This window comes from Sceloporus undulatus, chromosome 6, assembly GCF_019175285.1.
Source record: "Sceloporus undulatus isolate JIND9_A2432 ecotype Alabama chromosome 6, SceUnd_v1.1, whole genome shotgun sequence".
NCBI lineage: Eukaryota > Metazoa > Chordata > Lepidosauria > Squamata > Phrynosomatidae > Sceloporus > Sceloporus undulatus.
Window position 1 is genome coordinate 26,462,295 of NC_056527.1, and position 14,610 is coordinate 26,476,904.

A 14,610-nucleotide genomic window follows, 5' to 3' on the forward strand; every position below is an offset into this window, starting at 1 on the left:
GGAACATTCAATAAGCTCAGGCTCACAAGTTCTTTCTCCTTTTGGTCCCCATCCAGATTATAGCATAGGATAAAGTACAAAAAGATTCAAAGACATCCTGGTGTCATGTAATACTTATTTTTTCATTATAAAAAAACAGTGAAGGGCAGAAAGGAAAAGCGTGAGCCTGATGTTAGCTGTTTTCTCTTTTGTATATAGATTACCTAAGAAATAAAATAGCAACAGGCTTGAGATAATTTTGAAATTCCTCTGAAGTGCATGATAAATAACAACAAATCAGAGATTTCGATTTCTCTGATGAGGACCTTATGAATGAAAGTGTCTGAAATATACTGGATATGTGTGTGTAGGGTTTTTTTTTTGTTTCTTTGTTTTTTTTTTGCAACTTGCTTCGAGAGTTGCCATATTATCGATTTGTCCCAAGGTCAGTAAAAATTAAGGCACCTACATCCCAAATGATTTTCCAGTATTATGTTTCAGGCATTGTGTATCCATATTATCAGTTATTAAGTAATCATGACATTATGAAGAAAACTTGCAAGGAGCCTATGGTTTCCACTTAGGTTGTGTTCATTAATTTATACCCATCTTTCATCATAAATCACAACACTTTATGCAGCGATCATATGAGTCTATGTCTTGCTGATGTGAATCTCTTCTGTATGGAAAAAAATCGAGGACCAGATTGAATAAAAATACTGGAGTTGTAGATTTATTTTATCTATTGGATTGCACTGTACTGCACCACACTGCTTTACTCTATTATCTATCTTTATTATCTGATATTTACATCCTGTCTCTTTCCTGGTGAGACCCAAGACAGCATTTTTGATGAAACTGACAGCCAAAAATGAGTTCTGGCAGATCAAGAAGAAAGCCAAATCCCCTTATCTTTTTGTGTTCCTAATACCCTCCTGCCTGTCCTCACATTTTGGAGAATCCAGATCTTGTCTAGCTGTTGTAAAGCCTACGAAGCATCATCATCACATAAAACCTTCTTTTTCCCAAATATCTCAATAAACTCTTCACTTCCCAGGTGGAGCCTTCCCAGGTTCTGTCAGAGGTAATCAAACTTTTGGTTTCCCATGGATTAAGTCTATAATATTCCCAAAACCAAACCTTTTTACAGCAATTGTTGAAGTCAACTTTCCCTCTGCTTGCACCATAACTGTTTTCCTCAGGCCTTGGCTGAGTTCTTTTGTCCGCTCTGCCCATCTCCCAAAGATACTTGCTTCAAGCTCATGCGTTGATATTTTGCATTCATGGGCTGTAAGCAGGGACACTGTTAAGAAGACCTGGCAGAAGCAATCAGAGCACCTGAGATGCCTTCAAAATTATGTGCTTTGTTGATTAGAGCTTTGGAGTGCATAGTTTTAGAATATAAAATATTCATGTGATAGTTCAGTGGAATATTTAAATACTATATAATCCTAGGCTAGAATCCAAAACACCTTTACTAGGAGGTTAAATGCCAATGAACAGAAGCTCCCTACAGCCTTAATCACCTAAACAGAAGCCAGACACTGGAAGGGCACTATGCTGGTAATGCAAGATTTGTTTTATTTATTTATTATTTATTTCCCGCCTTTCTCCCAAAGGGGACCCAAGCGGTGAACATATATAAACATAACAGTTAAATGTACATTAATATTGTACAGACACCTCCCTTGCTTCCTTAAATTTAATACAATGAACATGCAAAAGGAAGCCCCCACAAATGCAGCTTTCCACATAAGATGTTTGGCTTGGATAAGATGAAGGTATTTTGTTCAGTTTGGGGCAAATAGTTTGTGCTTTGGTAAAAAATATCTGACCATTTTCAGAAGCTGATGTATTTAATCTTAATCAGACTTGACAAGTTGAACTTGATGCTGAACTAAGTCGTAGATTCTGAGAAAACAAGAGCCATGCAAGGAGGCTGCTAGAGCTGGAAACCATCTGAAAAATAAAAGTACAGCCCTCCACATTCGGATTTGATATTCATGGATTATTTCCTGCCATTCTTCTGCTCCCCTATGCCTTTTAATAGGGTTTGAAGTCCACAAGTTGAGAAACTGTGAATGAGGTTGTTAAATCCTCTATTAAAAATGGTTTACGGACGCCTCTAAGTCATCCCTGGTGGCTGACTCTGCAGATCATAGTTATTAGTGTGTTAAATATGTTTTTAAGGGGGGTTGAGTTTTGCAGTTTTTCAACGTTTTGCAGTTTTCTACTTTGCCCAAAACCTGCGAATGTTGAGGGTGACTTTATGCTGAATGCAGCTCAGACATATAAGGGAGCAATGGAGAGTGCTATAGCTTTCTGCTTCATCCTTTGGAGACTTCAGCTTTCATGAGACACTGAATTCTGCACCGATCCTTGCATGCACTACTGATTATATATACCGTAACCAAACGGCATATATCCCCCACAACAAAAAAATATTATTTGATTAATTTTGTTTGTAACTTAACAGGAGTCTTATTGAGTCTGACTGAGTAATACTTTTGGACAGAATTACAAGCAAAATCTTCAATGTGCATATATGTTCTTTCTGTCTGTTTAGTATGCACAGGGCTGCATCTAGTGGGTTTCACTATACAGTCTCAAGCAGAGCCAAGTAACTGAGAGAACCACCTTTAATCTATTTCTTTGGGTCCAAGTGTATCCAAACTACTATTGTTTCAAACACATAAAATATGTTTTCAAATACTTTGTTTTTTAACACGCTCTGTGTATAAGATCTGATATGGCTATTCCATTATTGTTACAGTGAGATTATGTGAGGACTAGTAAACTTTCAGTTCTAGTAGAAAATACTAGTTGAACAAAACAAGATTTCAGATAATTTATTGACATTTTCCTGGACCAAATTTTTCTCCCACAAGATATGGGGGGCAGGGTGTGTCCATGCACACCCAACCAAAGTGAGGCACACTGTATATCAACATATCTGGAATTAAATAGGATAGCTGATAATAGAGAGACACAGTGGGTCACTGACCCAGAGGGAAAATATAAAGTAAAAAGCCATCAGTTCATCTAGTGCCCTACCTTCAGGGGTACATGTTGGTTATGATATATAACAATGAGGTTTTAATAAAATCAAAATTTAGTGAGATTGTTTTTGTGGTTCTTTACCACATGTAAGAAATAAAAGTCATGAATAAGAAATATAAATTAAACTACATTGCAAGGAAAAGTCCACAACAGAATTCACTGTAAAAATAAAAAATTCTCGGCATTCTCATTGCAACTAGCAAACGAGGAATCAGTAATTAATGAAACATGTTATGCACACTACCTGCCAAATCTTTTGACATTCCTATTTATGGAATTGTAATTTCTAGTGAAAGTAAATTAGTTTTGGGATTTCTTTTCAGCTTGCCTGTGGTACAGCAACCGTTTAAATGAGGTTATTCTCAGTGGTACTGCTATGTATAAAAATGCTGATGAACTATGATGATGAATTTATGAGCACTATAAAAATAAAAATGAAGACTGAGGTATTTCAATGTTTCATAGTTCCTGGCCCTTGCGGTCTCTTCCAACTCTATGATTCTATGAAAACAATATAACATAAGGCACATTGTAGAACTTTGGTATATTTATGACCTACCTGACTTCTTAAGAAACCCAAGAAAATACTTGGAAGAGCAAGCTTTTAAGAGTTACCAATGAATAGCTACCATGGAAATACCTTTCCATGGTGGTAGGATTACGTGCTCCTGTGAGGTAAGAGGCTATGCTGCTGATACCAGTGCTGCCGGTAGGGTCTTACTAACTGTGCCAAACTACTGCTGGGCAGCAGCAGGAGTAGTGGTGGTGGTGATAGAATCATAGAATCATAGAGTTGGAAGAGACCACTAGGGCCATCCAGTCCAACCCCCTGCCATGCAGGAAATCCAAATCAAAGCATCCCTGACAGATGGCCATCCAGCCTCTGTTTAAAGACCTCCAAGGAAGGAGACTCTAATGGTGGGGGTGACACTGGCAGAGGATCTCAGAAACAATGGCAGTGACATCATAACTAGCAATTGTTAGTACTGTTCAGAAAGAAACATAGTAAACCCCCTTTGAATGTAATTTATCATGAAGACATTAATCAAAATGTAATAAGAAATAGTACCAGAAGATGACACTCCCAGGTTGAAAGGCACTCAAAAAGCTACTGGGGTACAGCAGAGGGTAACTACAAGTAGCGCTGTAGCAACTGGACTCAAGCCAAAAGGATGTTCAGCTGGTATGTGTTCAGAAGTGAAAGGAAAGTCTCAAGTTGTACAACACACAGGGACCCAAAATGTGAGAAGCATGAATCAGGGGAAGCTAGACATAGTGAAACAAAAAAATGGAACATATAAACTTTGCAATACTTCAGTTGAGTGAGCTAAAGTGGACAGGAATGGGATGTTCTGAGCAAGAAAATTTCACAGTATTTTAATCAGGAAATGAAAATCTAAAAAGAAATAGGGTGGCATTAATAGTGCTGGATTCCAGGAGGAAATTGACCACACAACAAAACAGGACTATTTTTAAATCATAGGCAATTGGAATGCAAAAGTAGGATACTAGGCAGAATCAAAGGTTGTAGGAAAATTTGGCCTAGAATCAAGAAATAAAGCAGGAGAGCGACTGACTGAATTTTGTGAGGTCAATTGTTTAATCATCAAACAAAGCAATCAAAAAGGTGACTGTATACATGGACATCACCTAAAGGCCAATATGGAAACTAAATAAACTCAATAATCAGAATTAGGAGTTGGAAAAACTCCATTCTCTCTGCAAGAACAAGACTAGGAACAGATTGTGGTACAGATCATGAACTCCTAATATCAGAAATTAGAGTAAACCTACAGACGAACATTAAACACAACGTTTTTTGTGGTTTTTCGGGCTATGTGGCCATGTTCTACAACAGTTTATTTATTATAGGAATAAACTCTTCTAGAACATGTTCACATAGCCCGAAAAACCCACAAAAAACTATGGATACCGGCCATGAAAGCCTTTGACTTCACATTAAACCCAACTATTGTACTAAAATACACCTGAAGAACATCTCCATAGAATTTAAAGATAATGTAAAATTGGAAGAAAAAGAAAGCCCTATTAAGCCTAATTGATGAAACTCTTCAAACAATTAAGGACAAGAAGCAAAAGAAAAAAATGACATAAATAGGGTCTGAAACCTGAATCAAACTGTTCAGTGACTTGTGCACAAAGGGAACTACTAAAATAATAAATGCAGAGAAACGGAAGATGACAACAAAAAAGGAAAACAAGAGACATCTTCCAGAAGAGCCAAGAAATCAAAGGGAAACCTAAACCAAGAGTGGGAATGCTATACAACTAGCAGAACACATTACATGTCCAAATTTTTGTTTGTGTGTGTGTGCGTGCCCATTAAGAACAAAAGTCCCATTAACAGTTTGCTGTCTTCCATCTTTTTGTATTTCTATTCAAACAACAATTCTTGTTTTGATATTTTCACACACACACACGTAAATTTCAGGAAACCTTTTCAAGTGATCTATTTTGCCTGTGTGTGTGTGTGTGATGTAGTGTAAGACAAATGAGTGAATTCTGTCTTAGACCCAGAGCTGAAGAACCAAAGAAGAACCAAACAAGATGGTTCCACGCAAAGCATTGATGTGATGAAGGTATTTGGCAACCGAGGCGAGGAAAGTCTGAAAACTTGGAAGCTGAAGCGGGGTGCCGTCCAGGTGTGACAAACCATGACCGGGAAGGACCTTATCTCCTGAGTCGCCATGAAGAGGAACTGACAGGACAATGGAGGGCTTTGAACAGAACGAGTTGCTTTGAACATGGACTGATCTGAACAGCCTGTCTCTCCTCCCGAAAGAAGAAGTTGAGTAATGGGCTGCAATATTGCGAGACTTCAGCAGCCAAAGTCAGAGAGAAGAAAAAGTATAAAGACCTTGGAGTTTCATCTCCATTTTGTTGGCATCACCCGCGGCAATGGTGTCATCCCCAACCTTCGAGAACACCTGATCAATGTTCGGCGGAAGGAAAGTGTGTGTGAGTATTGTATGAATGTGTGAGTGAAAGAGCTCTTGATAATCAATGTTTATGTTATTTTTGTGATTCAATACATGTTACATGCATAGTTTTAAAACCAAATTTGGTGTCTCAATGTCTGTGTCAGCCCTGCTGTGAATAAGTCCATGGAGGGAGAGGTTTTCATTACACGCTCTCAGGATAAACAGGTTGCCCTTAACAAACTTGGGCATAACAGTAGTGCTCTTTTAGGCTTTTTAAAATTTTGTTAGAGGGAACAGTTTATTTACAAGCAGGTATACACAAGATGGTAGCCTTAATGAGCAAATAATGTCAATACTTGCATTTATCATAATGATCTGTTACATTAATAGACAATTATTTCTAAATGTGAGTAGGAACAACAGAAGCTAGATAATCTCTACCAAAATGCCCACGTTCAGCAGTTTGTTAATTCATGTTTAAACACAAAGGCGGATTACAGACAGCCCTTTCCCCGGTGTATCAGGGCCTCAGCTGCCAGAACGGCAGCCGCTGAGGCCCCGATCCGCCGCTTTTCAGGCTGCGGGGAAGTGGCAAAACACCGCTTCCCCGCAGTCTGAAAAGGGGTGTCCTTGGGGCTTCAAGCCCCAAGGACACCCCGCGGCAGTGGGGAGAAGGTTCTCCCTTGCTTCACTGAGCGCAGCTGTCTGAAGGCTGCGCCCAGCGACGCAAAGCGGCGCCGCAAACCAGGAAGGAGCTCCGAAACGGAGCTCCTTCCTGGTCTGCGGAAAGGGCGCATTAAGCGCCCTGGCGTGGACCAACGACATCACATCCGTGCCACCCCGTATAGAGGCGGCGCGGTCAAGACATCATCATGGCAGCCCCCATGTGGAAGGGGAGCTGCCATTTTGTACAGACTCAGTCCATACTAGGGTTAGGGGGGTGCGGAAGCACCGCACCTTCCTAACCCTAGTACGGACTGACTCCGTACTTTCATGGCGGTGTGCAACCCGCCAAAGTATTTAAGTGTTGCATTTTATAAAGAGATCCAAAGATAAGCCATCTCTAGATAGCTACTAATGTTCTAAAAATGTCTTGTCTTTAGATTTGGAATGGGCAACTTATGGCCCTCCAGAGATTGTTGGACTACAACTCCTATCAGCCCTAGCTGGCACAGCCTGTGGTAAAGGATAGGGGAGCTGAAGTCCAACAATATCTGAAGAACCACAAATTGACAACTCCTGCTTTAGACAATGTTAATTACCTTACGAAATTCTAACAGCACTAATACACCTGAATAAACTGATCTGATCAAAATTTATTAACATTTGCAAAATTCATGTGCAAAATATTTGCTTATCTAGTGAATTTCATTTAAGTTTGTCTCCAGTAAGAATTTACCAAACCAAAACCCTATTCTAAAGAGAACCAGATTCAGAAACCTGCATCTTTAGAAATTAAACTTCCATTTTACTGGAACCAATCCGTATAGTATGAGTACGGCATGGTGTGTTCCAGTGTTATTTCCAACTATAGATGACTCATTGAAATGAATGGGACTTCTTTTTCTTTACAGTTGATCCTCCACATTTGCGGCTTTGACCTTTGCGGATTTGATTATTTGCAGTTTTGATTAATATGTTCTCTGTAGGAATTTCTAGGTCCTCCAGCACAACTTTGTCAGAAGTTGTTCAGACTTCTCTAGCATATGTATGTCCTCCATGATCAACCTCTGGCAGATGTTGACCACAGAGTTGCACTGGAGGATTTGGCATTTCCTAGAGAGGTGTTCTCTTAGGTAAAAAGACTAGTGTTTTTTTTATTTGTGGTTTTTCTACATTCATGGGGGTCCTTAACCCCTAACCCTAGTGAATCTGGAGGGACCACTGTGCTTATTTAAGTATCATTCATTTTAATAGATACACTCTAACTAGAACTAATATTTAGCGTAGGCTTTGAATGTTAACCTATCACTCAGAATGCAGAAACAATATACTGGAGAAGTTATTATTACTTCTGCTTGGTTGGTAAAAATATGACAAAACATTTTACCAGTAAGAGCAATATACCTTGCTCTGTTTGTGGAGCAAATACCCTTCAAAACAGTAGCATATGGGTTTTGTTGCTCATTTTCAATGACCTATTTGTGAAAAATTAAATACATCACACATTTAGAATGTGTGAGCATGTTGAATCACATATTAAAATATGCATGCATTTCATTGACCTCAATTTTAACTCAACTTTCTCAGCATCATATCCTCTAACATTTCACAGATGAAAACTGAGACATGTGAGGCCAAGGAACATCAGAATGTGATCAAGAGGGTAAACGTTATTAATGAGGAAGTGCAGACAAGCCAGGAGAGGCTGCTGCAATTTGCTTTTTCCTAAATCTACTGGAATGGTCAAAACTCTGAACCCTCAGGTCCTCTCACTCTGCTGAGTTAACTGGCTGGTAACTACTTTTTCACTTTTGAGTCAACTGAAATAAGTCAGGGACAAAGAGAGAAAGTGTGAAGAGGAGAGAGAAACATTTTAAAAGCAGATGAAAAAGTGAAACAACAGAGGATTAATTGGGACTGTCCCTACCAAGCCAGTATAATTTGAGGGTATGTGTAGGGTTGCCATAGTGCCGGACCTCCAAACCGGGGAAAATGTAGGACAAAATTTTCAAATGTAGGACACACACAAATGTGTCCTACATTTGAAATTTCTGTCCTACATTTTACCTCGCGATCACGGCGGGGAGCGGAGGCCAAGCGGCAAGGAAAAGCCTCAACTTAAGGAGGCTTTCCCTCCCCGCCTGGGCCCCGCCTCGATCGGAGGCCAGGATCGGGGCCTCGCCTCTTTCCTGGCCCCCGCAGGGACCAGGAAGGAGGCGAGGAGCCCGCCGTCGATCGCCGCAGCCTCGCCTTTTTCCTGGCCCCCGCAGGGGCCAGGAAGGACGCGAGCAGGCCGGCGGCGATGGCCGGGGCTTCGCCTCCTTCTTGGCACCCGCGGAGGCCAGGAAGGAGGGAGGAGGCTGCGGGGAGGTTGGCGCGACTGCGCCCAAGAGGTGCCGCCTCCCTGCAGCCTCCTCCGCCTCAGGCCTCGCTGCCCTCCTTTTCCTCCGCGTGACCATGCGCGGGGGAGGGGGAGGAGGCCAGCGAGGCCCCAGGGTTGCCTAGTAACCCCGCTGCAACCGGGCTTTTCCCGGTTTTTGGCTGCACCCATGCTGTGACTGGGCAGAAGCAGCCAAAACCGGGAAAAACCCAGTTGCAACCGGGTTATGGCAACCCTAGTGGTATCAATGTTAAAAATGAGAAAGAAAAGGTTAGCTGATCAAATATGGCTCTAAAAATGAGAAATAATTTTAATTTTAAACTGCATTTTCCCATTTGGAAGCATAGTTGAAAAGTAATGAATTCATCCTCTCCAATCCATGCTTAAAATGTCTACTGTATAATGTGCTAAACAACCACTACATAAGTACTTTATAGTACTATAAATATAAAAATAAGAGTTTAAATGTCACATTCTTGCACATCCAGTATGCTTTGAAAAATCCACACAGTACCTCCCCATCACCTGGGTCTCTAAAAGAAATAGCAGCATGTATAATATTTTCATAATTGAATGGCTAGGTCTAGCGGATCATGGCTTAAATAGCACTGCTATTAAGCCTGACCAGTTAGTCTCAATAAGAACTGTCAGTACTGTTAGGTGTTCTAACAACCTGTTTGCTATTTGCTCTTCTGTGTCATCAATATTTCTGTAACTGTAAAAATGCAGATCACATTTTAGTCCTATATGGTGTCTGTGTTTCATTGGTGCCTGCATGTGAAAGTCATCATCTTCATAAGAAGGATGACTTTTTGAAACAGAGAATAGGATGTTGAACACTAGTAAGTCAGCATTAAAAACACACAATATGGGGCTGTACAGATGGGCAGCTGGATGCTGACCCTTTTAGCCCTGGATCAGTGCTGCAGCAGCTGCATGCAGCAACACTGATCTGCTTCCTCTAGGGAACAAAAAGAAGATGCTCTAAGCAGCTTCCTGGAAGGGGCATCATAAGTGTTGTGGTGTGGCGTCATGACACCCCTTCCGTCCAGCACCATTTGGGCACCGTGCCTGGTGTGCATCATCATGGTGTGCGCCGTGTGGACTGGCACACGCCATAATAGCAGGCGGCGCGGTAAGGGCTTGGAGTGTGCGAACACTCAGCCCTTATCGTGTGTACAAGCCAGCATAAAGTGCTGGTCTTTACCGCCTCTGATAGTCTCCACAGATCCAGAGGCGCTTACCTTAAAAACTGCCTGATGATTGCTAACACCACTTTTGTCACATTTTGATTGTCCTAAAACATCCTACCTAGTTCTGTTTTTAATTTCAAAAAGTTTCCCTCTACATGTGGTGGGTGATAGAAATAATGGTGTAAGGCTAGCATGTTCTTCCATCTCAAATACTGAGCTGTTCAAATGGAGGTATACATGTCTGTATACCTCCATTTGAACAGCTCAGTATTTGAGCTGCCAGACCTTACTTCTTAACAGAAAATTTGGTACCAGAGACAGAAGAAACATGGAAAGAATACAGATAGATTGCTACACTGCAAAAATGTTCAACAGATTTCACCAAACTCCTTTTTTCTAAACTAATAACACATGTGAAATTAAAAAACCAAGTCAGGTAAGGCTTTTGCAGAAGCAAACAAAAACATTTTGAACCTTCTAGGGACCACATTAAAGGTTCTCCAAATTGCATCAAGGGATTACCTTTTCTTTCACTGGCCTCCACTTTCCTTATCATTCCCATTTTGGTGGCCAAACTAAGAACTATATTTCTGTAACATGTCGTGACAGGTGGCGAAGCAGGCTTACCTACTTTCCTCTTTTTGGTTTAGCTGTTCATGCATGCTAAGTAAGGGATTCTGGAGGCAACTGCTATTTACCTTGCCTATTGCCTGTTACAGCTACAGGAAAATTGCAGAGCCCTAAGTGCACTTCCCAGGTGCTCTGTGGCCGCTCCAGGAAAATGAAAGAAATAAAAATTGAACAAAATCAAAGAATAAAAACATATTCTTATATATACTCCTAAACACCATTAACTTATAAGACATAGGGTAGGCCTCTTAGGGCTCTGCCATAAAAATTGATTCTAAAAAGGGCTCCGTGAGTTAAAAAGGTTGGGGACCCCTGGGCTGGAGCATAATCCCTTTCCTCCCAGTTCAAGCTTTATTGCATTTCTGCTTCAGACATGCTACTGCAACCTGATACCAGAAGTCTATGCTCCTCCAGCTCTCCTCATAATGGTGATGCTGTAGGAGGATGAGGAGAAAGGGTGCTGGGACTTAACAGACTTTGTAAAAAAGAGCTTTCCTGTTTGAGGTTTTGTTAACTGAGTTGTGATTGTACAGAGTACAATTAAAATAATGTACTTGGTTTAACTGTCATGTCAATTCAACACAAATGCAGACAGAGACTCTCTGGGAAAAGTCACAACAAAAAGAAAGGAAGCATTTCCCTTTTTTGTTTTTAAATGAATGTTAGAAAGGATGATATTATAAAATCCATAACCAATCTCCTTTTCCAATCTTTTTTTTTAACATATAAATACAAGACATACAGTGTTGAGGCTGAGAATTTGATCAAGCTTATAACAGAGGCCTGAAATAACCTTACCTTCCCCTCAGGGGCCTCTCTTCTTTGCAGAAAAATAATAACAGTTTTCTCTTACTTATTTAATTGCTTCACATGCTTTGATCTCTATTTTAGAGATTTAATTATGACTGAAATTTTTAAGATTATACTATATGCATCTGAGAAAGTAGAATGTAATCCACAAATCCCATATTATGATACATTTTAGGACCTGTATAACTTTGTCATTTTACTGCATTAGACTAATATATTTAGTAATAATTAGCAGTAGCATTATTTGTTGTGGAGATTATCACCTTTAATATTAACAATTCTGTTTTCTGAATTTCACAGAAAACTACTTTTAAATTGTAAATATAGTCTAAGGATAATCTTTGCTACAATACTAACTAAAGCTGGTTTTTAATGTGTTTTATTACTTTTTGGGATCTTTTTTTCCTAGAGAGAGTTTAAACACCAACAATTAAGCACAATAACATCAGGTAAGAGCAATTACTGTAATTCTGTGCAGGCTGCATGCTGACAGCTTAGTGAATGACTAACACTTGAATTTAGAAATATGATAATTAATTTATAGTTTTGCACAAGTATATTGTGCATAGATTCTGTAGTCAGGTAGTAAGAGGTCCAATTATATTCATTTTTAAAGCCTCAAAAATGAATAGACACCTCATCTCTCTCTTTAAGTACCAATTCACAATGTACAATACTGGAATCATTAAAACACTTTGTATGATTGCCTACCTAATTTGCTATTCTAAGTATCATTGCAAGCAATTATGTGCAGATATAAGCAATTCTATCCCAGCATGCTTTGCTATCTTCCACTACTAATTGTAATTGTAAGATGTTAATTTTAAAGCCATTACACTAAAGTTTAACTGTATTGTCCCATTCTATATCATGCAACTATGACTGTCATCAAATAACCTATAGTGAAAGCCTACAGGAATAGGTACACATGTTTTGGATGAAGGACTTGCCTGATTATATACTCAACATCTCCAAACAGGAAAGTGTGAAATCCTTCTAAAATTGTGGCAGGTCACTGCTTCTCAGTACAGACAATACTGAGGTAGAATGGCTAATGATCTGACTAGTCACAAAGGATAGCGATGTGGCAGCTAAAAAGGCCAATGCAATTTTAGGTTGCATCAATAAAAGTATAGTGTCTAGATCAAGGGAAGTAATAGTACCACTCTATTCTGCTTTGGTCAGGCCCCACCTGGACTATTGTGTCCAGTTCTGAGCACCATAATTCAAAAAGGATGTTGAGAAACTGGAGCGTGTCCAAAGGAGGGCAACAAAAATGGTGAAAGGCCTGGAAACCATGACCTATGAGGAACGACTTAGGGAGCTGGGGATGTTTAGCCTGGAGAAGATAAGGTTGAGAGGTGATATGATAGCCCTGTTTAAATATTTGAAGGGATGTCATATTGAGAAGGGAGCAAGCTTGTTTTCTGCTGCTCCAGAGACTAGGACCCGGAACGATGAATGCAAGCTCCAGGAAAAGAGATTCCACCTCAACATTAGGAAGAAATTCCTGACAGTAAGGGCTGTTCGACAGTGGAACACACTTTCTCAGAGTGTAGTGGAATCTCCTTCCTTGGAGGTCTTTAAACAGAGGCTGGATGGCCATCTGTTGGGGACTGAGAGTTCCTGAATGGTAGGGGGTTGGACTGGATGGCCCTTGTGGTCCTTCTAACTTTACGATTCTATGATTCTATGTTTTGAAGGATAATACTCTGATACATGGGGAACACAAAGTATTACATTTACTGTTATAATGGTTTTAAAAGAAAACTGAACACTTAAATCTCATCACAGAAATGAGAAGTGAAAGCTGATGAATGAAAGACTACTTAGTCCTTAATTATAAAAGCAAACTACAAAACTATAGAAGTCTGAGAGCCAAAAACAAATGTGTCCAGTTCTGGGCACTACAATTCAAAAAGGATGTTGAGAAGCTGAAGCGTGCCCAGAAGTGGGTGACCAAAATGGTGAAGGGTCTGGAAACCATGAGGGGAGACTAAGGGGGGATGCAGACAGGCAGAATGACCTGGATGGAAATAGCAGCAGACAAACACCGTGGCTTCTGTGAGACTTAAAAAGAACCTGCTCCCAATGGGTTCCTTTTCTACCATGCGCGGAGCACCATTTTCAAGCTCATGCACAACAATGACATCCCTGTGGTGCCGTGCTTTTGGGTGCTGCGCCACATGGATGTCATCATTGTGCACTCCGTATAAACAGCAGCACACCAAAATGGCACCCATGATGCGCAGTAGGGCTCAGGAGCATGTGGATGCAAAGTACTATTATATGCATAGGGGAGAATCTGAAAGAAAAAACAAAGAGGTGACCAACAACTCTGTGTGCTAGGTTTATTCATTCAGAAAATTCTCTATAACTAGGTGCAAGTTCAAAAATTTATGTGGCAATGTTTTTAGCAATATGAATTAAAACATTTTTTCAGGGTGTGTAATAGATATAATTTAAATATAATAGATGGAGGGTTGGACTAGATGGTCCTTGCAGTATTTTCTAACAATGATTCTTTAAACAGTAGTTTGTACTGTTTTATACTTTAATGATTTGTTGTAATATATCCGGGAACCTCTGTTACAAGTCCATCATGTAACTACAGTAATAAAATACATGGATAAATAAATGAATTAGACAGGAGCCCAAGACTCACTCCCAATTTAATAACCCTGGCTCAGTGGTTAAGACACTGATACTGACGATTGCAAGATCGGCAGTACAGCAGTCTGTGTGACAGAGTGAGCTCCTGTCACTAGTCAGAACTTCTGCCAAACTAGCAATTCAAAAGCATGTAAAAATGCAAGTAGAAAAATAGGTACCACTTTGGTGGGAAGGTAACAGCGTTCAGCACAGTTATGTTGGCCACATGAACACAGAGTGGTCTTTGACAACGCTGGCTCTTTGGCATAGTAACAGAGATGAGCACCACCACCTACCCACC